Source organism: Pinus tabuliformis, chromosome 1_1 (genome assembly GCF_031772625.1).
Source record: "Pinus tabuliformis cultivar Carrire ecotype Pingquan chromosome 1_1, CPIR1, whole genome shotgun sequence".
NCBI lineage: Eukaryota > Viridiplantae > Streptophyta > Pinopsida > Pinales > Pinaceae > Pinus > Pinus tabuliformis.
In genome coordinates, this window is record NC_142297.1 from 878,333,510 (window position 1) to 878,357,932 (window position 24,423).

Consider the following 24,423-nt stretch of genomic DNA (forward strand, 5'->3'; position numbering starts at 1 on the left):
ATCCCTCTCCATAATTGATTCTGGCCTGCCCAAAGGCTCTACAGGATGTTTCTGGTAGCAATACAGAACTTCCTGTAGAAGGTTGAACCATGACTAGAATGTGTCCAAACCCTGAAAAAATGAGTGTTCATGGAGGGGATGGATGTGAGGATGCCAGGGAACTTGGTAGGGACCCTTCTGCTTGTGTTGGGAGGCCCCCTTTCCACATTGTGTTCCTGAAACCTGCAACAATTTCCAGGGATTAAACTTGTTTTTTTCTCTCTGTTTCTTCCTTCTTTTTCTTTCTTGCTTTTCCTCTTTGATTTTCCTGTGGCTTTTCCTGTGACTTTTCCTGTGATGGTTTGCCCTAGGTTTTTGTTCCCTTAGCTTCCTTACCCTTAGTTTTCTTCTCTGCCTCAATATCTTTCTTCCTCACGCTCTGTTTTGGCTTGTGCACTGATCAGAATGGGAATTCTATGTATGGTTTCCTCCCCAGAACGTGGAGGACAGTATCCCTCAAGTGTTTGTTCTTTGCAAACCATTCAACTAGTCCTGTCATGTTTTTCACTCTATCGAGTCTTTCCATAGAAAAGATAATGGGCTTTTTACGGTCATTCAAAATACACATGTGTTCAGTTGTCTGTTCAGGATTGAACAAGAGTTCCTCAATTGAACCATGTAAAGCAGTAAGACGATGCTGCTTCTCTGTATAAGGGAAATAAATCTGCATGTCTGCTCCAGGAGAAACAATGTTGAATTTGGGATCAAAAACATCAATTCCATGAACCACACGATAAAGACCAGGAAGGGTGAAAGCAGTGTGGCTCTCATACTATCCAACAATATCCTTGCTTCCAGCAATCTCTTGATATGTGCTAGTGATAATAAAATCTGCATGATTCATTGCAATTAGATCTGCAGTAAACTGGCAAGAGAAATGTATTTTTCTTCATATTTTTTCCAGTATATGTCTGAATCTGGGTATTTGGTCTTCTCCACAGCATGGGCTATGTTGCACTGAGTGATTCCTTGTCTATGTGAAATCAGAGATGCAACTAAATTTCCATCACTGTAATTTCCAATGATCAGATCAGGTTGACCTTTTAGCTCTGTTGTTACTTCATTTAATACATCCTCTGAAAATCTTTCCAAGTAAGGCCACACATAAAATCGAGAGACCCATTTCTGCAGAACTCCTTTTTCTGTTCTAAAGGGTACCCAGAGTATCCTTGAATGTTGTGTTCCACCAATTCTTTCAATTTGTTGATTGCATGTTGTACCATAGGCCTCAGGAATCAACCGAGTCACCACAATAATTTCAGGTTTGATGTCCAATCCTTGATGTTTTATTCTCAGCAACATTTCATTCTCCAATGCATGGGAAAACAAGTCCACCACCTCAGGGGTTTCCCGTAATTTCTTGGAGTCCGAAGGTTCTTTTCTAATGAACCCTCCTGGCATGGTAAAAAACTCTGTTTTTGTTGTTCTGAACTTGCTTGCTCATGTACAGAAGGAGGACTTCGAGATTTCTCTACACATAGCGCAGAGCTACGTCTCTGTTATGCACACAGTCATATAAAATTCACAAATTTTCACCAGTGAGCCTTGACAGTGTCTCAATTTTTCTACAAGAGGGATTTTAATTCAAGACCCTAGAGAAAATCTCGCATGCAGACCACGAAGACAATTCCAGGCAGCAATAAGAAAATGGCTTTTGAATTCATAGACAGACTTGCATTCACATTTTCCCTACCCCCTCAACACGTCGAATTCACCACCTTTTGAATTATTTGCATGGGAAAGTTATGTTCAGGCCTACCTCACTGAGAATTGCCACCCTCGACGTGAACAGTCCAAGCTTCTTCGTATGCTGGGTTTCCTGTAGCGCAGCTTCCTGTAGAAATGCCTGTAGAGCGCCCCTGCACCTCTGAGCGAGCCTGATACGCAGCAGAATCTCGAAGACAGGTAAAAAAAACTCAGTGGAGGACGATAGGTTAACCGATTGTGCACACTTCAGTTGAGGATGTGGAAAGTGCAGATGAACAGCAGTTCGTGAGTTTCAGCCGAGCCTTCTTTAGTTGCTGCGTGATTTGTGGTGAGGTGGCAAAAACATGTGCTGGCCATGCAGACGGAAGTGCTTGCCACAAATCATCATATTTCCTACCTGTGATCACTCCATCAATCACGTTGAAGGTCAAACAGTCACCATTACTTGTTTCCCAATTTCCTCCTGAGATGGCTGAGCGCACGTGTCTTATTCACCCACCGAGTGCTGTTGAACTGGATGAGGGTGGCTAGTTAGCTGGCCACCAATTTTTGTAATCCCAACCATCTCATTGCTCATGTTGTTTCTGAATTACATTCATGCAATCAGAGGAATGAGTTTTAGTCACGTACCTGAAGTCAAATGGTTGCTGTGAGGTGCTTTTTGCTGTTGCATGCATCTGTTTCGGTGGTTGCATGATGGATCCTTTGTGCTATAAGCTCTTTGTTGTCTGATGTGTGGTTATTTTTCTTGTGCAGGTATCCTCTAGCCGGATCTAAGCTGCAGGAGTTCGTTTCCACGTTCAGATCTGCACCCTCAAGCTGCTGCTGCTGAATTTTCACAGGACGAAGACTTGTTTTCCCCATTGCTCCCGAACGATAGATTGGATCGATCTAAAACTTGCTGAGCATGTTCCTATCATCATGATGCACCTCCCATAGCAAAATTGAGATCAACGGATGGACAAATTTCGAGAAAAATGGAAAATGGCTGAAGATTTCAGAGATCCATTTCTTGGAAACCGTACATCGGAATCAGCTGAAACTGCTTGGGTAGGTTACTATCACCCATATGAATCTCCCCATGAAACAGGTTTTGAAATGGATTCATGGAGATGGAGAAAATGCAAAAATGGTTGAAGGTGATGGAGGCTGATTTCTTGGAAACCGTGCATCAGAATGGGCCGAAACTACTCGGGCATGTTTCCGTCATCCCTATACAATTCCTTGTAAAACGGTTTTTCAAATGGATGCATGGTTTTCAAGTTAGGGCAAAAACAAATTCTGTTCTATGTATTTTTTCCTTCAAAGCATTCTGCAAGTTCTTGCATGGAAAGAAAAGCTGAGCTTGGGCTGTGATGCAGGCATGGAGATGATGGAGGAGGAGTTTTAAGATTGCAGGAGGACTTCTGAACCCTTGCGGAAGCTATCGTGTTCGCCAAACCACCTTTTTGCAATCCATTTTTAGCTTTTTGTAATTTCTACAGGAACTTCCTGTAGAAAACACAGTTTTCATAAAAGAAGCACAATGAGGTGAAAAAAATGATGGAAAAGGGTGAGGAATGGAAACATGGATGCTTGCAGGCATAACCAATAGATTCCAAGCTTTAGATTCCCTTCCAAAATCGAATCTGGCTTGCCTGAAGGTTCTACAGGATGTTTCCTGTAGAAATACAGAACTTCCTGTAGAAGGCACAAAAACTCCTTTGTCTTTTTTTTGAGTGATCCTCCTAACCTGCAATGTCGTTCTTGCAACCTGAAATTATCCAATGGAAATTAGGTTTATTTTTATTTTTATTTTTCTCTCTTTTTTCTTTTATTTTTTTTTTGAAAAACAACTAGGGCGCCTCATGGAGGTTTTCACCCTAATTGCCTGCCCTGGGCGCCTCCAAGGGAGGTTTTCACCCAGAGATCTTATTCTCTTTTCTCTTTTTTCCCAACCCATTGACCGCCTCATGGAGGTTTTCAATCAATGAGCCAATCTAAGGTGCCTCCGAGGAGGTTTTCACCTTAGATTTTTATTTTCTTCTTATTTTCATTTTTCTCTTTTCCTCTTTTTTCTACCCTACCCTACTTGAAAAACAAAATCATTTTCAGGTGTAAGAATACTTCCAATGGAGCCATGTGCACATCGAGATTAGTGACAAAATGATGTGAAGGCTCGAAATGCTTGCTTTGACAGCTATCCAGATTTCAGAGACAAAATGATCTGACTTTGAAGGGATCAAACATAGCTGAGGAAGAGAGTACCGCTGCAACTTAGTGACGATCTGAAACCATATCTCAATATAGCTCTGATATCCTTGGTCCTTTTGCTGATCTGGATCATGTTTCATGTCACCTTCTATCATGACTTTCTCATCTCCCTCTGTTTGATGATCTTTCTCTTGAATACATGGAAGATTTGATGGTAACCATGAGGGAGCTTTCTTGATCTCTGCTTCTGATGTCTTCTCTTCATCAAGTGCAGCCCAGGGTTCTTTGATCTCTTCTTTTGAATCTTCTTTTGTCTTTGGTCCTTCAACTTTGTCAACATAATCTCTTCTTTGCAACACTCTTCCTGAGCTATGGTGAAGATCATTGAGCTCAAGAGGAGTCATTTGGACATGTTGTGTCCCAGCATTGCAATTGTGTTGAGCTACTCCAATGGACAGGTTTGGAAATGGTGGTATGGGTAGCTAAGTGGGGGCGTAGATTTGAGATGGATGTGGATGGGGTTGTGGTTGGGCAGGAATTTGGGGTTGCCTTGGTGGAACAGGAGGCGATGGTTGTGGACGAGCAGGTGGTGGAGGAAAAGAAGCGGGAGGAGTGTTTTATTGGGACCTCCACCCCTGATGAGGTGCATTCCATTGAGGCTGTGGCTGAGCATAAGAGTGAAATGAATGAGCAGCTGGTTGGGCATAATATGGATCTATGAAGGAACAAGGAGGAGGTGTGAACCAGGAAGGATGAGCAGGGGGACCCCAAGAAGGCATGAAAGTGGCTTGATAGGGGTCATAATAGGTCTCGGATGTCCCTTGCAGTTCCTGCTGATAAGATCTAGGTTCATGTGGCCTCCTTTGGTTCATATAGTAGAGTGATTCAGTGGCTCCTTTTGCCCTCTGATATGCAGCTTTGATTCCAGGCAAGGAAGGGCACTGATTCGTAGGATGGTATTCTTCACAGACGAAACACACTTCTAGGGAGTGCATTGGACATTCGTCCCTAGGATGCTTTCTAGTGCACCTGGGACAAAAGATGGCCAAAGCCCTCTTGGCTTCCTCTTGCTTCTTTTGGATCCACAGGGTATCCAATTGCATGGCAAGAAACTGCCTCATATCACTCTTGAAATCTTCCATCTGATCTTCAAATTCGTCTTTGGACAAGGTGCTGCTCCCAACATTTCTGCTTGTAGCCATTTGCTCCAGAGGAATGGTTTCTTCTTCTTCTTCCCTTGAGGTTCTTCAAATATGTCTTGCTATCCACCTAAGGGTTCTTTAATCACAGCCATCGAAGAAGAGAGAATGTTGGCTGTGTGAAGCAGTGGGGGTGTTGTGTAATCATTTTCTAACTTATCTCTACTCCTACAAGGCATGAAATGAAATCTTTTTGGTTGATTTTTGTTTTTTTCTACTTCTATCTGCAAAAGTGAAATAGATTGAACTGCAACTAACTATATTGCTAAAATGAAAATGCGGAATTGAAATGAAAGCAAGAAAGGACTAATCTATTTTGCTCAAATGAAATTGCAAGAATGAAATGCTAGTCTACGCTTGCGGAATTGAAATGCTAATCTACGCTTACAGAAATGAAATTACGGAATTGAAATGCTAATCTATGAAAGCGAGAAATGCTAATCTACTTTTGCATAAACGAAATTGCATAATGGAAATGAAATAAACTACTTAGCAGAAGATTGTAGTGGAAAATAGAAGAAAAGCGGCAATCACCAATACTTTGACGCTTCCCCGACAACGGCGCCAAAAAGATGGTGGGCCCCAGTATTGCAGCAATAATGTTGCAACTCCTGAGACTCCCTTCTTTAATTTTATCAACCCGGTAGTTCGTAACAAACTTGGAAGTGACGGTGCTGTATGCACAAGTACTAGCTCTTGCCGCAGCTGTCACTTGGTCAGCTGGCACAAGTCCGCTAGGAGCTTAAGCCAACTTCTATGAGCTCTTAGAAGAAGCTTTTTAATTGATGGATGAAAGCTAACTCGAAGGAATCTAATCTATTTGCGAAAGGAGATTGAAAAACTGAAGGAAAACGCAAACCCTAGCAAACCCTAATTCTACCAGCTATTCCTACTGATGCAAAGGAGAGAATGAAAACTACTAAAAGAGATGCCATTACTTCTATGAAGGTAAAATACGTGTGTTTAGACTACCTCTATCTGAAGAAAACATCTTTTTGTATTTTTGATTAAGTTGTCAGTTTCATCATGCATATGCTTTCACTGTTCTTTGACTGTGCAGGGGTGGATCAAGGAGGAGAAATGCTTGGAAGAGGTCGGGAAGGTTTAGAGAGGGTCTAAGGAATCCCTAACACCCTTCCAGATAGTTTCACAAAGTTTGGCTATCAATAAACCTCATTTGTGAGCTTCTACAGGAAGTCTGCACGGGTTCTACAGGATGTTCATAGATTTCTACAGGATGTTCAGAAATTTCTACAGGATGTTTAAAAAGTGGATTTTAGAGGATGGGTGAGTGAGGGAAGATGCATGAATGGATAGGGAGGTAGGATAGGGGCCTGGAGTGACCTAGGGACTAGTGGATGGAGTGGTGAGAGGGTGTAGAAGGCTGACTTGGCTTAAAGAAGGCTAAGACAATGACGGAGCAAGAAGGTAGGGTTACGTGGGCAAAAGGACAGGTGTGAGACGAGGAACCTAGCTAGGAGATGGAACAGCTGGCTCTGATGAAGCTTAGGCGGATGAGAGAGTGGTAGAGATGCCCTGCACGGTGTACATTTAACCGAATCAACAAAGTCTTACAAATAATCAAAGTCCTAGCTAATCTAATCTAACTGTCAATAAAATGAATGAACAACAGCTTTATTTGGAAAGAAAACCATGTACATCAATCATGCAAAGAAACATTTCAGAGATCTGAACCCATAACTAACTTCTGCAAATGAAAACAGTACACTAAGGATTGCATGGTCAAGCAAACTAGTGTTTTTGTTGGGGCAACACTGTTTCTTCAATTCCAGCCCCTGATCCAATAAGGATGAGGTGAAACTGAGAGTGTTGTTGACCCTTTTCTTGGAGATTTTTTCCTGCTATTAACCTATCAACTAAATCTGAACATGAAAAGCCTTTTTAACCATCAAAAGCAATCTAAATAACAAAGCAAGATTTAAATCTAAATAGCAGATTTTATTCTAAGAATGCAACAAAAACACATAAAGATAAACAAAGGAGGTACTGGGCACTTGAGATGGGCCCAACCCCAAGAGCTACAGCCTCCTAAGAGAGATTTAGAGCTGGTGCAAAGCTGGATTCATCTTTATTGATCAAAAGAAATGTTACATTCCAAAAACTATCCACAAGGAGAACTTGAAAATGTACTGAAAGCAAAGCTAATCTATTGCCTAAAAATCGAACTACAAAATGACTACAAAATGACTAACTACTGGCTAACCAAAATGAGGCCCGAAGCCTTCTTATTTATACAAATTGAGGACCCCAACAGTCCTCCTAAACTTTAGGGACTCGGCTGCCCAAAACTTGTAGTTAACAGCAGTCCTACTTGACTTACTTGGCTGCCCTTGTGTTAATCGATTTGGTGGCCCTTGAACTCTGAGCTGATGGTGGAGAATTCGAGGTAAGGGCCCATAAATGAAGGGGACACCTTCTTAAAAATCCTCTCCCTTGTTGTCCCACGAATTTGGCTGCCAAGTGCTCATTAAGACCTTTGATTTTGTCTCCAAATTGACCAAAAAGACTACACAAAGCACACATTAGACTTGTTGGCATAATGACTAACCCAATTCACTCTATTAGCATAAATATAATAAAAAAAATGCAATAAACTAATGAGAATGGTGGATTAAGTCGAATTAGGAGGTTGAATGAGCCCATATAATTATCCATTTTTGGGGCTCATCATTGTAGAAGGCATAGAACTTCCTTTGTCTTTGTTTTGAGTGATCCTCCTGACCTGCAATGTCCTTCTTGCAACCTGCAATTATCCAATGGAAATTAGGTTTATTTTTCTTTTTCTTTTTCTCTTTTTTTTTTGAAAAACAACTAGGGCACCTCATGGAGGTTTTCACCCTAATTGCCTGCCCTGGGCGCCTCCAAGGGAGGTTTTCACCCAGAGATCTTATTCTCTTTTTCTTTTCTCTTTTTTCTTCTTTTTTTTTTCAACCCATTGACCGCCTCATGGAGGTTTTCAGTCAATGAGCCAATCTAAGGCACCTCCGAGGAGGTTTTCACCTTAGATTTTTCCTCTTCTTTCCATTTTTTCATTTTTTCTTTCTTTTTTTCTTTTTTCTCTTTTTTCTACCCTACCCTACTTGAAAAACAAAATTCTTTTCAAGTATAAGAATACTTCCAATGGAGCCATGTGCACATCGAGATTAGAGACAAGATGATGTGGAGGCTTGAAATGCATGCTTGGACAGCTATCCGGATTTCAGAGACCAAATGATCTGACTTTGAAGGGATCAAACATAGCTGAGGAAGAGAGTACCACTGCAACTTAGTGACCGTCTAAAACCATATCTCAATATAGCTCTGATATCCTTGGTTCTTTTGCTGATCTGGATCATGTTTCATGTCACCTTCTAACATGACTTCCTCATCTTCCTCTTTTTGCTGATCTTTCTCTTGAATACATGGAAGATTTGATGGTAACCATGAGGGAACTCTCTCGATCTCTGATTCTGATCTCTTCTCTTCATCAAGTGCAGCCCATGGTTCTTTGATCTCCTCTTTGGAATTTTCTTTTTCCTTTGGTCCTTCAATGTTGTCAATATAATCTCTATTTTGCAACACTCTTCCTGAGCTTTGGTGAAGATCATTGAGCTCAGGAGGAGTCATTTGGACATGTTGTGCCTCAGCTTTGCAATTGTGTTGAGCTGCTCCAATGGGCAGGTTTGGAAATGGTGGTACGGGTAGTTGAGTGGGGGTGTATATTTGAGATGGATGTGGATGGGGTTGTGGTTGGGCAGGTGGTGGAGGCAAAGGAGCCGGATGAGAGTTGTACTGGGGCCTCCACCCCTGATGAGGTGCATTCCACTGAGGCTGTGGCTGAGCATAAGAGTGAAACGAATGAGCAACTGGTAGGGCATAATATGGATCTATGAAGGAACAAGGAGGAGGTGTGAACCAGGAAGGATGAGCAGGGGGACCCCAAGAAGGCATGAAAGTGGCTTGATAGGGGTCATAATAGGTCTCAGATGTCCCTTGTAGTTCCTGTTGATAAGATCTAGGTTCAGGTGGCCTCCTTTGGTTCATATAGTAGAGTGATTCAGTGGCTCCTTTTTCCCTCTGATATGCAGCTTTGGTTCCAGGCAAGGAAGGGCACTGATTCGTAGGATGGTATTCTTCACAGACAAAACACACTTCTAGGGAGTGCATTGGACATTCGTCCCTAGGATGCTTTCTAGTGCACCTGGGACAAAAGATGGCCAAAGCCCTCTTGGATTCCTCTTGCTTCTTTTGGATCCACATGGTATCCAATTGCATGGCAAGAAACTGCCTCATATCACTCTTGAAATCTTCCATCTGATCTTCAAATTCGTCTTTGGACAAGGTGCTGCTCCCAACATTTCTGCTTGTAGCCATTTGCTCCAGAGGAATGGTTTCTTTTTATTCTTCCCTTGAGGTTCTTCAAATATGTCTTGCTGTCCACCTAAGGGTTCTTTAATCACAGCCATCGAAGCAGTGGGGGTGTTGTGCAATCATTTTTCTAACTTATCTCTACTCCTACAAGGCATGAAATGAAATCTTTTTGGTTGATTTTTGCTTTTTTCTGCTTGTACCTGCAAAAACTAAAATAGATTGAACTGCAACTAACTATCTTGCTGGAATGAAAATGTGGAATTGAAGTGAAAGCAGGAAAGGACTAATCTATTTTGCTCAAATGAAATTGCAGGAATGAAATGCTAGTCTACGCTTGCGGAATTGAAATGCTAATCTATGAAAGCAGGAAATGCTAATCTACTTTTGCAGAAACAAAATTGCATAATGGAAATGAAATAAACTACTTAGCAGAAGGTTGTAGTCGAAAAATAGAAGAAAAGAAGCAATCACCAATACTCTGACGCTTCCCCAGCGACGGCACCAAAACGATGGTGGGCCCCAGTATTGCAGCAATAATGCTACAACTCCTAGAACTCCCTTCTTTAATTTTATCAACTCGGTAGTTCGTAACAAACTTGGAAGCGACGGAGCTGTATGCACAAGTACTAGCTCTTGCCACAGTTGTCACTTGGTCAGCTGGCACAAGTCCGCTAGGAGCTTAAGCCAACTTCTATGAGCTCTTAGAAGAAGCTTTTTAACTGATGAATGAAAGCTAACTCAAAGGGTCTAATTTACTTGCAGAAAGAAACTGGAAAGCAGAAAGGAAATGCAAACCCTAGCAAACCCTAATTTTACCAGCTAGCCCTACTGATGCGAAAAAGAGGATGCAAGCTACTGAAAGAGATGCCATTGACTTCTAGGAAGGTAAAATGCATGTGTCTAAGTTATCACTATCTGAAGAAAACATCTTTTTGTATTTTTGAATAAGTTGTCACAATTATCATGCATACAATTTAACTGTTTTTGACTGTGCAGAGGTGGATTGGCGAGAGGAAATGCTTGGAAGAGGTCAGGAAGGTTCAGAGAGGGGTTAAGGGGTCCCTAACACCCTTCCAGAGAGTTTCACAGAGTTTGGCTATCAAGAAACCTCATTCGTGAGCTTCTACAGGAAGTCTGCAGGGGTTCTACAGGATGTTTCAGGAATTTCTACAAGATGTTCAGAAATTTCTACAGGATGTTTACAAATTGGATTTTGGAGGATGGGTGAGTGAGGGAAGATGCATGAATGGATATGGAGGTAGGATAGGGGTCTGAAGTGGCCTAGGGAGTGGTGGATGGAGTGGTGAGGAGGTGTAGATGGCTAAATTGGCTCAAAGAAGGCTGAAACAATGATTGCACAAAAAGGTAGGGTTACGTGGGTAAGAGGACAGATGTGAGATGAGGATCCTATCTAGGAGATGGAACAGCTAGCTCTGATGAAGCTTAGGTGGATGAGAGAGTGGTAGAGATGCCCTGCACGGTGTACATTTAACCGAATCAACAAAGTCTTACAAATAATCAAAGTCCTAGCTAATCTAATCTAACTGTCAATAAAACGAATGAACAACAGCTTTATTTGGAAAGAAAACCATGTACATCAATCATGCAAAGAAACATTTCAGAGATCTGAACCCATAACTAACTTCTGCAAATGAAAACAGTACACTAAGGATTGCATGGTCAAGCAAACTAGTGTTTTTGTTGGGACAACACTGTTTCTTCAATTCCAGCCCCTGATCCAATAAGGATGAGGTGAAACCGAGAGTGTTGTTGACCCTTTTCTTGGAGATTTTTTCCTGTTATTATCCTACCAATCTATTCTAAACATAAAACGCTACTTCAACCATCAAAAGCAATCTAAATATCAAAGCAAGATTTAAATCTAAATAGCAGATTTTATTCTAAGAATGCAACAAAGACACATGAAAGTAAACAAAGGAGGTGCTGGGCGCTTGAGATGGGCCCAACCCCAAGAGCTACAGCCTCCTAAGAGATATTTAGAGCTGGTGCAAAGCTGGATTCATCTTTATTGAGCAAGAAATGTTACATTCCAAAAACTATCCACAAGGAGAACTTGAAAATGTCCTGAAAGCAAAGCTAATCTACTGACTAAAATCGAACTATAAACTAGCTAACTTCTTCCTACAAAGTGACTAACTACTGGCTAACCAAAATGAGGCCCTAAGCCTTCTTATTTATACAAATTGAGGACCCCAACAGTCCTCCTAATCTTTAGGGACTCGACTGCCCAAAACTTGTAGTTAACAGCAGTCCTACTTGACTTCCTTGGCTACCCTTGTGATAATTGATTTGGTGGCCCTTGAACTCCGAGCTAATGGTGGAGAATTTGAGGTAAGGGCCCATAAATGAAGAGAACACCTTCCTAAAAATCCTCTCCACGAATTTGGCTGCCAAGTGCTCATTTCAACCCTTGATTTTGTCTCCAAATTGACCAAAAAGACTACACAAAGCACACATTAGACTTGTTGGCATAATGAATAACCCAATTCACTCTATTAGCATAAATATAATAAAAAACATGTAATAAACTAATGAGAATGGTGGATTAAGTCAAATTAGGAGGTTGAATGATCCCATATAATTATCCATTTTTGGGGCTCATCAACTGCCATTTACTCTACTTGGGAAAGGTTCTCCATTCAACTTGGCAAGCTAGACCACACCCCCATCTGTGACTTCTTGGACTACATAGGGTCCCAACCAATGCATTCAAAGTTTTAGAGGGAATTATTGAACTTGCTATTGTAGAGTAATACTAGATCATTTTCTTTGAACGTGCACATCTTTATATGGCGATCATGCCAAGCTTTTTCCCACTGCTTCTGTACCTACTGATGGAATCCTGCCAAAAACCGTTCCTCCTCAAGTTCTTCCAGTTGCGCGATCCTCTCTTCTAAAGCTGCATGGTCTGCCATGCCTATCGTCGCTGTTATTTGCAAACTAGGTACAATGTATTCCATTGGCATGACGACTTCCTTGCCATAGACTAACCAGAAAGGCGTCTGGCCCATCAACTTCTTTCACGTTGTCCGATATGCCCATAGCACAGCATGTATGTGCAAATCCCAATCGTTTCGCTACGCATTACATACCTTTGTCAACGCCGTCTCCAAGATCTTAATAAAAGCTTCAATGGTCCCATTTTCTTGCAGGTGGTACGTCGTACTCTGTTGAAGATATATCTGGAACTCCTGAGTGAGCGCGTTGATAGTCTCATTCATGAAGTGTGTTCCACGGTTTCTCATCAAAATTTTTGGACATCCAAACCTTGTTAACACATTCTCAAACAAAAATTTTGCAGCTGTAGCAGCCGTGCAGTCCTTAACTTGCTGTGCTTTCGCCCATCGGGTCAAGTTGTCCGACGTGGTGATGATATAGCATGCACCCGTCTTTCCTAGAGGTGTGATAGGCCCCACAAAGTCGATCGCCCATTTTTCAAATGGTTGCAGTGTCATCTGTGGCTTGAGCAGCATTTCATCCCTCTGCAATGGTTTCCCAGTCCATTGACATATGTTGCAGGCCCGACAGTATGCTTTTGAGTCTTGATGTAGAGTTGGCCACCATAGTCCTGCGTGAAGAATCTTCTGTGCTATGGCGCGTCGTTCATAATGTCCTCTTGTAACCCCCCATGTGCTTTAGCAAGGATCTATCCTTGCTCAAATTCCAGTACATATCTGTGTAATATTTCATCGTTGCCCATTTTGTAGAGGTGCCCTACAATAACAGTAAAGTCTGTTGCGCATATCACCAGTTCTTTCTTCTGTTGAACCGAATACCCATGCGACGCGGTTCCTTTGGTTAAGAAGTGGATTATATCCTCAAAGTGGCCATCCACCATGCGCACTGCATAGAGCTGTGCATTAGTTAGTCCCTGCTCTAGGTTTGTGGGTTCTTCACCATTCTCAATTAGGGACAGGTGATCTGGGCCTGCGTTTAGACGCCCTGGCTTTACGATGACTTCAAAATCATATTCCTGAAACAATAACAACCATCTACAAATGCGACCCCCAACACAAGCTTATTCACTAGGCATTTTAGCGTAGAGTGATCAGTATAGATCTTAAAGTGTCCTTTGAGTAGATAGTGGTGGTATTTCTGGAGCGTGTATACCATCGCCAATCACTCATGCTCAGTAGTGGAGTAGTTCTTCTCAGCTTTGGACAATCATTGAATTGCAAACACGATTGGGTGATCAATTCCTTCCGCTCCTTCTTGTGTGAGTGCCACGCCCAATGCGATACACAACGCATCAACATGCACATGAAATTCGATGTCCTATTTTGGAAAGACCAATATAGGAGCTGATGCCATCTTTTCCTTGAGCGTTTCCAGACTTTTTTTACATTCCTCATTCCAGCAATAAGTAGTGTCCTTTTTCAACCATTGTTCCATCGGTGCCATGATCTGCGCGTAGCTCTTGATGAACTTTCGATAGTAACCAATGTGTCCCGGTGTGGCGCACAGCTGCTTGACACTTCACGGCACTTGCAGATTGAGTATGACAGCAATCTTCGCCAGGTTTACGATCACGCCTTGCTTGCATACCACATGGCTGAGCAAGTTCCCGAAGGGGACAAGGAAAGTACACTTCTTTAGATTTAGCACAATCTGGTGCCGTCAACAAGTATCCAGCATTAACCGTAAGCTCATGGTATGTTTCCTACCTAGCCCAAATATGGTCCAATCATAAAGATATACCTCTAAAAACTTATGTATAAATTCCTTGAATGCAGCTACCACAACGTGCGAGAATATCTCTGGCATGTTCTTGAGCCCAAAGGGCATCACTGTATATTGAAAACAACCCTATTTGGTAGCGAAAGTTGTTTTACTCCTATCTTATGATGCAATCTTGATCTGGTGGTACCCTGAGAAACCGTCCGTAAAGTAATAGGCTTTTGTCCCCAACCATTTTCCAAGACTTCGTCTGTAATTGGTGTTTGGAATGGATCATTAACACATGCATCGTTGAGCTTCTGAATATCCACACAGACGCTTATTTATCCCTTCTATTTTTTTTCCTATACAACCATAGGACTTGCCCAATTAGATTCCTCTACTGGTTCAATTATTCCCATTGCAAGCATTTTATCCAATTCTTCGCAGACCTTTTCTTTATATTTTGGATTCAACCGATAGGGCCGCTGCTTGACTGGCTTCACATCCGGCTTCAGAGTTATCTTCATCATTTCTAGGTCATCGAGGATTTCTTTTAACTCTGTGATTTTGGTTGGGAATAAATCATGATATTCGCGAAGTAACTCGACAATCTTATCCACCATTGCATCATCCCAATAGTCCCTAAGCATTGCATACTTCGACTCCAGAACCATTTGTTGGCTTATTGGGCCCTGACCCAGGTTTGGAAGAGTTATTAGCCAAACAAATCCCACAGCTACTGGCCCTTTCGGGAACAGTCGGCGGAGCACGGACTGAGGTCTCACCCGAGGTAGTAGGGGAGGATGTTGGAACCAGGTTTCTGCACCCTTGGGATATCATGATGTGGTCGGGAGGGTTCGCGAACCTTCCAGTACCTTCACGTTACTCTGTACTGCTATCGGGCTTTCGCGTAGATCTGTATAGGTGCACTTTCTTATTAATGAAATTGTTACAGATCTGATCTTCTTATTACAGTCTTTAAGAAAAAATTTAACAATAAGACCCAGTGCGCGCAATCATAAACTCATATAAAAAATGCATAAACCAGAATACAATAGATCTGTGATATTCCAGAAACAACTTATCTTTATTAATATCTTCGTTTTAGTACAATCTTCTTTCTGCCTTGAGCACACAGCTACAGGGGTCCGCACACACAGCTACGAACTCTATCAGGCCTCCGCGCACACAACTGCAGAGCCTCTATCTACCCACTAACACCCTTGACTCGAACTTACAGACATAGAACACCGATTACTTTCACCAACCCATAACACCTCAGATCTAGTCAAAAAAACTACTTTCTACCCTTAGACCCTTGCTCTATTTATACATTCCCATGGTCCGTGGACCATGGGCAGGCCAACTTACTTCCTATTATTCTATATTATTTTTGGGTGGACAACCCCTTAAATAGAGCTATTACATTTCGCGCTCCGTGCATTTCAAAGATTTACAATATTATTACCCTAACTTCTAGGCTTTAAGCCCTAAAACCATTACGTGGGGCCTCCGCTACCCAACAGACCATGGGGAGGCAAACTTACCTCCTATTATTCTATATTATTTTTGGGCAGAAAACCCCTTGACTTGACCTATTACATTTCGTGGTCCGCGAATTTCAGAGATTTACAATATTATTACCCTGACTTCTAGGCTTTAAGCCCCAAAATGGTTATTCGAGGCCTCCACTACCAAACAATACCCCAGATGTTATACCCAGGAATTGGTATATAGAGATGGAGCTCTGCCATGGGACAGGTGAATGGGATATCCTGCACAAAGGGTTCATGATGACCTTCAGTTTTGAGGATGGATGGGGGGACAGTATTGATGAAGTGTTAAAAGTGATAAGAGTAGCCATCTTTAGGTTACCACAGGAGCCTTTAGACGTGAGTCAACCTGAATGGGATACTCAACTAAGTTGCACGCTAGAATGTTATAATGTAAATACTGAAGAGGAGGATGAAGATTTGAGGAATATTAACATTTCAGAAAGAGAAGGCCATCGTGAGGTTCAGGGACCATAGATTGAGAAACTTGACATAACTACGCCGGTAAAACCGAAGCAGGAGAACATTGGTACGGAGGCCGAACCTAAGTTTGCAAAGCTCGACGACTACTGGGACGACCCGATAGTGGATAAAGTCGCTGAGTTACTCCACGAGTACCAGGACTTATTCCCGACCAATTTTATAGAGTTAAATGGAATCATTGGAGATTTAGGAATGATGAGGATCACGTTAAAGCCCGATGTGAATCCAATTAAGCAGAGGCCTTACTGCTTAAATCCGAAATACAAGGAGAAGGTCTGCATAGAGCTAGACAAAATGATCACAGTAGGAATCATTGAGCTGGTGGAAGAATCTGATTGGGTAAGTTCAATGGTGGTGCAGGAAAAGAAGTAGAAGGACGAGATAAGAATATGCGCGGATCTCAAAAAATTGAATGACGCTTGTGTGCATGATCCATTCCCAACTCCGCTCACAGATGAGGTTTTGGACAATGTCAGTGGGCAAGAAGCATATTCTTTCACTGATGGGTTCTCAGAGTACCACCAGATCAAAATCGCTCCAGAGGATAGGAGAAAGGAAACCTTTGCCACTGAGTGGGGTTTCTTTCAATACACTATCATGCCATTTGGGTTGAAGAACGTGTTGGCCATCTTTTCGTGCGTGGTTGTTGCAGCATTCAAGGAATATATTCATAAGTTCTTGGAGGTTTATTTTGATGATTGGACTATATTTGGGCTGGTTAAGTGCCATGTAGTGAGCTTACGCTTGATGCTGGATACCTACCGAAGATACCAAATCACGCTTAACCTCAAGAAGTGTGTGTTTCTTGTTCCTTTTGGGAACCTATTGGGACATGTGGTTTGCAGACAGGGACTAATGGTAGATCTCGTGAAGATTGCAGTGATTCTGAATTTGGAAGTGCTGCGAAGTGTGAAATAGTTGTGTGCTACTCTGGGACATACAAGGTACTATAGAAATTTTATCAAAAGTTATGCCCAAATCACCGTGCCGATGGAGAAACTATTGAAGAAGGATGTTACATTCTATTGGAATGATGACTACAAGAAAAGCTTGGATATATTGAAGGAAAAGATGGTCACTGCACCAATTCTTGTCTTCCCAAACTGGAACAAAGAGTTTCATGTCCATGTTGACACATCATGTATAGCGCTGGGAGTGATACTAACACAGGATGGTGGAGAGGGCTTGGATCACCCTATCGTGTTTGCGAGTCGTAGATCGTCTAAAGCAGAAAAGAACTATTCAACCACTAAACGTGAGGGACTTTTTATGGTGTATGCGCTCCAGAAGTATTGACACTACTTGCGAGGAGGTCACTTTAAGATGTATATGGATCATTTTTGCTCTGAAGTACTTGGTTAATAAGCCTGTGTTGGGGGGGCACATATGAAGATGGCTTTTATTATTCCAAGAATATGACTTTGAAGTTGTTGTGAAACCTGGACGATTGAATGCGGGACCAGGTCACATGTCACGCATTGAGATAGGAGAGGAACCTACTAATATGGAGGAAGGATTACCCAACGTGCAGATATTTTCTGTGTACGTATCAAATGGACATTTTGAAGATATAATTCACTTTCTCATGACTAGAACTACTCCAAAAGGATACTCTGTCTAGCAGAAGAAGGAACTAGTGCTGCGCGCGATAGATTTCTCTATCATTATGGGGCACTTATATAAGATGGGGAATTATGAGATACTACGGAGGTATGTACCTGAGTTTGAACGAAGAAACATCCTTACGGATGCTCATGGGCGCAGTACGGGAGGACATTATGCAAGGAGAGCAACCACATAGAAGATTCTCTGTGCAGGGTTGTGGTGGCCGACCCTTCATCAGGATTCAAAAGCACATTGCAAGGCCTGTGATGTATGTCAAAGAACAGGTAAACCATCATGGAGGGATGAGATGCCTTTGAATTCGCAAATGACGTTGCAGCCCTTTGAAAATCAACTTTGTAGGACCTATCAAACCTCAAGGAAAGATGAGCGCAAGATATATTATCACTGCAACAAAGTACCTGACTCGTTGGGAAGAAGCATAGCCAGTAAAAGATTGCATGGCTGTGACAGGCATGGAGTTTCTATTTGAACACGTCTTGACACAATTCAGATGTCCGAAGATCTTGATGAGCAATGGCGGTACACATTTCCTGAACAAGATGATCAGTGCGCTAACGAAAGAATTTCAGGTGCATCATCAGAAAAGCACACCGTATCACCCACAGGCTAACAGGATAGTAGAAGCATTTAACAAAGTACTGGAGACTGCACTGACCAAAATATGCAACACGTAGTGAAGTGATTGGGACTTGCGTGTACACACAGTATTATGGGCTTATTGGATGACATGCAAGACACTGATGGGACAGACGCCTTTTAAGCTTGCCTATGGTGTGGAAGCTGTAATGGAAATGGAATACATCGTGCCTAGTCTACGCATAGTAGCACTCACAGGTATGATGGACCACAGAGCCTAGGAGGAGAGGCTCTCGCAGTTGGAGGAACTTGAGGAAGAGCGATTTTTGGCTGTCTTTCACCAACAGGGACAAAAGCAATGCGAAAAGGTCTATCACGATCGACATATTAAGTTGCACACCTTCAAGGTGAATGATTTGGTGTTATTGTATGATAGTAAGTTTGATAAGTTCCTGGGAAAGCTCAGAATGCATTGGCTAGGTCTGTATGTTATTAAGGAGGTCACAAACTGAGGCGCGGTGTAGTTGGTAAAGTTAAATGGAGAACCTTTCCTAGGAAAAGTGAATGGTAGTCGGTTGAAGCCATACATGGGTGGCCCTACTATCTAACTAGCCAACAGAAGCACAGTATTAGTGCTCTAGGCATCCGAAAGGAGGTGCGGGACTATAAACAGGTTCAGCGAAGTAGTTAAGCTACAACAGTCTATGAATAGTGCGTCCAAGAAGTGCAACAGGCAGCTGCTTAGTGCGCTTCTGACCTTGCAGTAGTTTAGGCAGAGTTGGGAGGCCCCCGTGCAAAGATCTCTGCACCGACATAGTGTCTCGAGGTCGAGTCATGATGTTTGTGTTGGGGGCATGTTTGGCGTGGGATCCCCCAACGGGAGTTTTGGGGCTTAAAGCCCAGGTTATGGCTAAAAACTATAAATCTGATGTAAAGGCTCCGCATTTATGGGTGCGGAGCGCTAAGTTGTAAATGAGTCATAGGGTTTTTTGCCCTCAATTTTGTAATGTAATGTTGGCTTTAGAGATCTACCCATGGTCTGTGGACCATGGGATTATATAAATAGAGTAAGGCTCTAAGTAGTTGAGAAAAGAGAAGACAATAGAATAGAATGGAAGTGATCATGGAATAGAAGATAGTGAAATATCTAAGTGTAGAGTCGAGTCTTTGGGTTGTAGAGTAGGAGAAGGCTCTGCAGCTAAGTGCGCAGAGGCCTAGTAGTCCTTATTTGAGTGCGCAGACCCCTGCAGCTGAGTGCGCAGGGCGAGTCGAGTCTGTAACTGTTGAAGCATTAATAAAGAGAAGTTTTACAACAATTCTATGTATTTATTTCCTATTTTCTGTATCGAATATATTAGGTATAAATTTCATTTCTATTGTCTATATGGTGCGCGAACATATATAACTATGTTGATTAAGTAAAGGTGAGATAAGGTATCTGTTTACTCAAAGTTAACTAACAACTGTAATAAGATAAGTAAGATATGCGGTATAACTTAGGGAAATATTGTAGATCACTGCCCTAGTAGCGCGAAAGCATCTCAGCCCCTGGTTAGGGCTACGTGAAAGGCGATCTTAACAGATCACGAAGGTCTCGCAGGTCAAGACAGTGCATGAAGTGACCCACACAAAGGTAGGCATAGTTGGACTAAATCGACCCCTCAGACATCTCGAGGGTGCGGAAACTTGGTTCCAGCATTGCCCCATACTGCTTCGAGTGAGACTTCAGTCTGCAATTTGCAGGTTGGTGCTGAAAGGACTAGTAGTGTAGGGATTTCTTTGGCTAATTAATTCTGAACCTGGGTTAGGCCCCCTCAAGCTAATAGATTCCCTGTAATGGGACATTGCTCCTTGTAAATTTGGTGTAGCTAGAAGTTTCTTGTTGTTATCGAGAAAACTAGTGTCTATTCAGAGCTGCTAGTCCCACTAAGACGGGTAGCTATCTTAGAAAAAAACAAACTAAAGTCACTTGTGTTTTCCTTTACGAGAGATAGATGAGAAAGAAGCAGAGAGTACCAACCTCAGTCTTTCTCTTGGCTCCTTGCTTGTTTCCTCTCCCCTTTGACAGAATCTCGCCACTCCTTCCTTACTTGTCCCGCTTGAAAGAGCACCTGTAGAGTCAAAGCAACATAATACCATCAAAGCATAGAGATATACCACTGTAAAAAATATAGGATCAGATATATATTGACCATACAAATGCATATATCAACACAATATTCAGAGATACACAAGAATATGGAGGAAAACTCAAATAGCTTTATTGATAGAAGTAGTAGAAGAGAGGATTACAACCACTTGGTCTGACTGAGCACCATCCTCCCAACATGAAAGCCCTCTTCACCTCATACAAAGAAAGATCACCCAACAATGTCTTCAATTAGAAACCAACAACACTTCCTTCCAAATTACAAAATTCCAACCTCCACCCTCTGGATCTCTAAGATGAGGGATACATATATAGATATTTGTAGAGGTGTGAGTCAGCTCTAGGATTTTGATTAGTGTCATTCCATTGATAGTTCTTGGTTCCACTTGGAGATTTCATTGATCTCTTACTCATCCCTGGGCAAATTCTGAGAGGCAAGTGTCATATGAGAAGTTTTTAGAAGATTCCTTGATCATCCACTTAGCAAACTGTCTCTGCCATCTGTCTATTCTCACTCATTGCACCCTGCAGAAGACCTTTTTAGTATGCATCACACCTCCCATGTGTACAAGGTGAGATGCTTCACACCCTGGCCATGGAGCAGGTGAGATGATCTAGTTTTGGCCAGTTCTGAGCAGTTTTTCAGGGAGAACTTCTGGGAAATGATGTAATCAATTGACCTTGATCCTTTAGGATATGAAACAACACTTTTAGGGGTTTAGAAGCCCTTGATTTATGGACATATGTGATTGGGGTTGCAGTGCCCAAATATGTCTATAACACTTGTTAGTGTGGATTGGCCAGTTAAGACACAGTGGATACATTGACTCACTTAGTGCTTGTTGATTAAGCTGATAATCCTCTAAGTTCTTACTGTAGAGAGTTGATAAACCAATTAGAGCTTGATGAGTGTGATAATAAACCATTGGAGTGCTTGTTGGAAGGCTGATAAACCTATTGGCAAGTTGAGAAACCTAGGTGCTTGTTAAAATGGAATGAAAAGCACTATGTACTTTCTTTAGGGGTTGATAGACTACATAAGTGCTTGTCGAGTAACCCAATAAACCACCTAGTTAGTGGGCTTTGGAATCCCATTGTGGTTTCCTTCAAAATATATCTAATAAACCACCCATAAAGTGAGATCACTCTCCTAAAACTAAGAAGAACTTCACTGAGCCTTGGATGAATCTCTTTGATCTATTTCGGAGAGGTAAAAGATTCACTATGGTTCTTACTACATGCAAAAGTTGATAAATTAGTTGGATAGTGCACTCCCTCTCTGGTCTTGTTGACTTGTTATTAGTGTGAAATTCCCTTGAGAGATTAATACCTCAAACTCTATATCCAACTCAGAGGTGGTGAGTTGTAAGAAATATTGTAGTGTATCTAGCCTATGATTTGGTGGAGAGTGAATTCCCTCCATCAGTGATTAGCCTTCTCAAAATAAATAAATAAGTGGATTTCATTTTTGTTTAAATCTATATTCATGGTTGGTGTAATATATTGTATGGTCATGGATATAATGAATGTATAAATTATGTTCATCAATTTTATTCATTATTGGAATATGAATATGTGTGGCTATGTTATTGAAAAATGAAATAAGAAATTCTCAATTTGATTTTTCCTTGATTAAATTGAGAAAAAAATTGAATTTACACATTAGTGGACAACTTGGATGATGTTGACTTATGTGATATGACTTGTGTCACTCATTTTAATTACTAAATTCCATATGGAAGAGTTAGAGTTAATTTATGCATATGTGGTTACTAATTTGTAGCAATCAAGGTCAGTTATCTTAGGTTGTTTTCAGTTAAACTAGTTCCAACTATTGGAGGAACTAGTGGAGGGTCAAGTTGTGTAGTGGGAATTTAGTAAAATTCATTGATCATCCAATTAACTAATAAATCAACCCAAAATAGATAGTGCACGTAGATAATTATATTTCCCCAAGCTTGGTGGATATTCCAAGGAAGTGTAACATCAGTTGTAGACTAGTCTTGAGTGTATAGGTGTTGCATGTAGTCAAATGATTAGCCTAAGGAATTTCTCAATTCAATTTGAGGAATTTCCTAAATAATAGGGGAATAATTTCTCAAGGGAAAGTGGAAGGAAATAAGAGCTCAGGTAAAGGCAAAAATTTGACTAAGTTTGGGTCAAAGGCCTTCAGTAGGCAGAGAGATAGGTTATTCACTTGTAGGGTGTGCTCAGTTTAGCAAAGAAATTGTAATACATATTATTGTGTTTTGCCAACAAATCTCTCGAACTCAAAAAAATTAGTATAAGTTACCAATTCATGATGGAATCCATCTTGAAGGATCTATCTTCACCTCTCCTCTTCCTATCACATATGCGAAATACACCAAATACTACTATGAAAACTTACACTTCTTGAGATTTTCTAGTAGCTTGTGCTTCTTTAATGTCTCTAACACCTACCACAAATGTGATATGTGTTCCTCATAGCTATCATTTTATACCAATATATCATCCAACTAAATAATAAAAATGAATTGATAAAATTGTGCAATATATCATTCATTAATATCATAACTGTAGATAGTGAATTGCATAGGTAAGACACCATGACTATCCACTTATACAAACATTTCATAGTTTAGAAGATGGTGTTCTGTGTATTTTATTATCTAAATAAAAAATGGTGATATCACTACTTTATGTCCAACTTGATGAGGTATTTGGCTTGCTGCAGTTGATCCAGGAGATCATCTATCTTGGGAAATGGATACTTGTTCTTGAGTGTAATAATTTTTAACACCATATAATTAATAAACATCCTCAAATTCCCACCCTTGGCATAATGATGATGGGAAACCCACATGGAAAGGTACCTGTCAAATGAATCCATGTTCTTGTAGTTGCTACAACTACGTCTTGACTTGACTTGCTTCTATAATGGATTTCTTGTACAACCAAATGTTTGGAAATAGGGAATATGGAAACAACTGAATAACATGCTCAACTTCACTATTGGGTGTTAGAGCTTTAGGATCTTGGAACACATCCTTGTATGCCTATAGAAATTGTTCCAGTTGTTATTTATATGTCTTAACGCACCCCTATAGGGATGAATTTTCTCTCATTAACTCTTCCACATACTGATTTTCTCTTAAAATTAGAAATACATATTAGGGGTAATGGATTGTCCTTTATTTTAATATTGTGTCCCACATGTACATATAGGGATTTACAAACACCATTCCACATACATCAAGTGGAACTACATCGAGTTCTACTTCATCAATAAAATCAACACTAATAGCAAATATGATTTTACACTATTTGATTACCTTTATTTTTACATGCTTATTTACCCATCCCTATAGATATGGGCTTGAATGATCATGGAATTCAAATTCAAATATATTGAGCAACCTTACTACAATGAGATTCACCTCTGATCCTAAGTTGAAAAAATAATCAATCTTTATCTTCTTGACGTGTATCTTTATATGCAAGAGTGTTGTCATTTCCTTCTCTTGTTGTTGTTGAAGGCTACTTAGATTCACCTCCTTCTATACTAATGTGGAGATGATATTTTCATCAATGTACAATATAATTTCAACACAGTTGCCTAAATCAGTGGCCATGAGATTCTTGTTCTTTGCATCTTTCTTTATGTTCTTTGGGTTATGCTCTAGATGAAACTTCCAACACTTCTTTGTATGATGATCAATGTTATAGTGATTGCAATGGTTGCTAGGATATTTTCATTGGTGTGTTATGGCTTGATGTTTTCCTTCTGTCCTTTCGTACTTCTTCTTCCACTCCTTCGAAGGTTCTTGGTTGTATTTTTTCTTAGACCCACTTGATTTCCATTTCT

General features: G+C 41.0%; 1 pseudogene; it reads right to left on the minus strand.

The window, feature by feature from the left end:
• Nucleotides 1–888: 888 nt before the first annotated feature.
• Nucleotides 889–1,341, minus strand: LOC149217135 (sucrose synthase pseudogene; annotated as a pseudogene).
• Between the last annotated feature and the right edge of the window lie 23,082 nt (nt 1,342–24,423).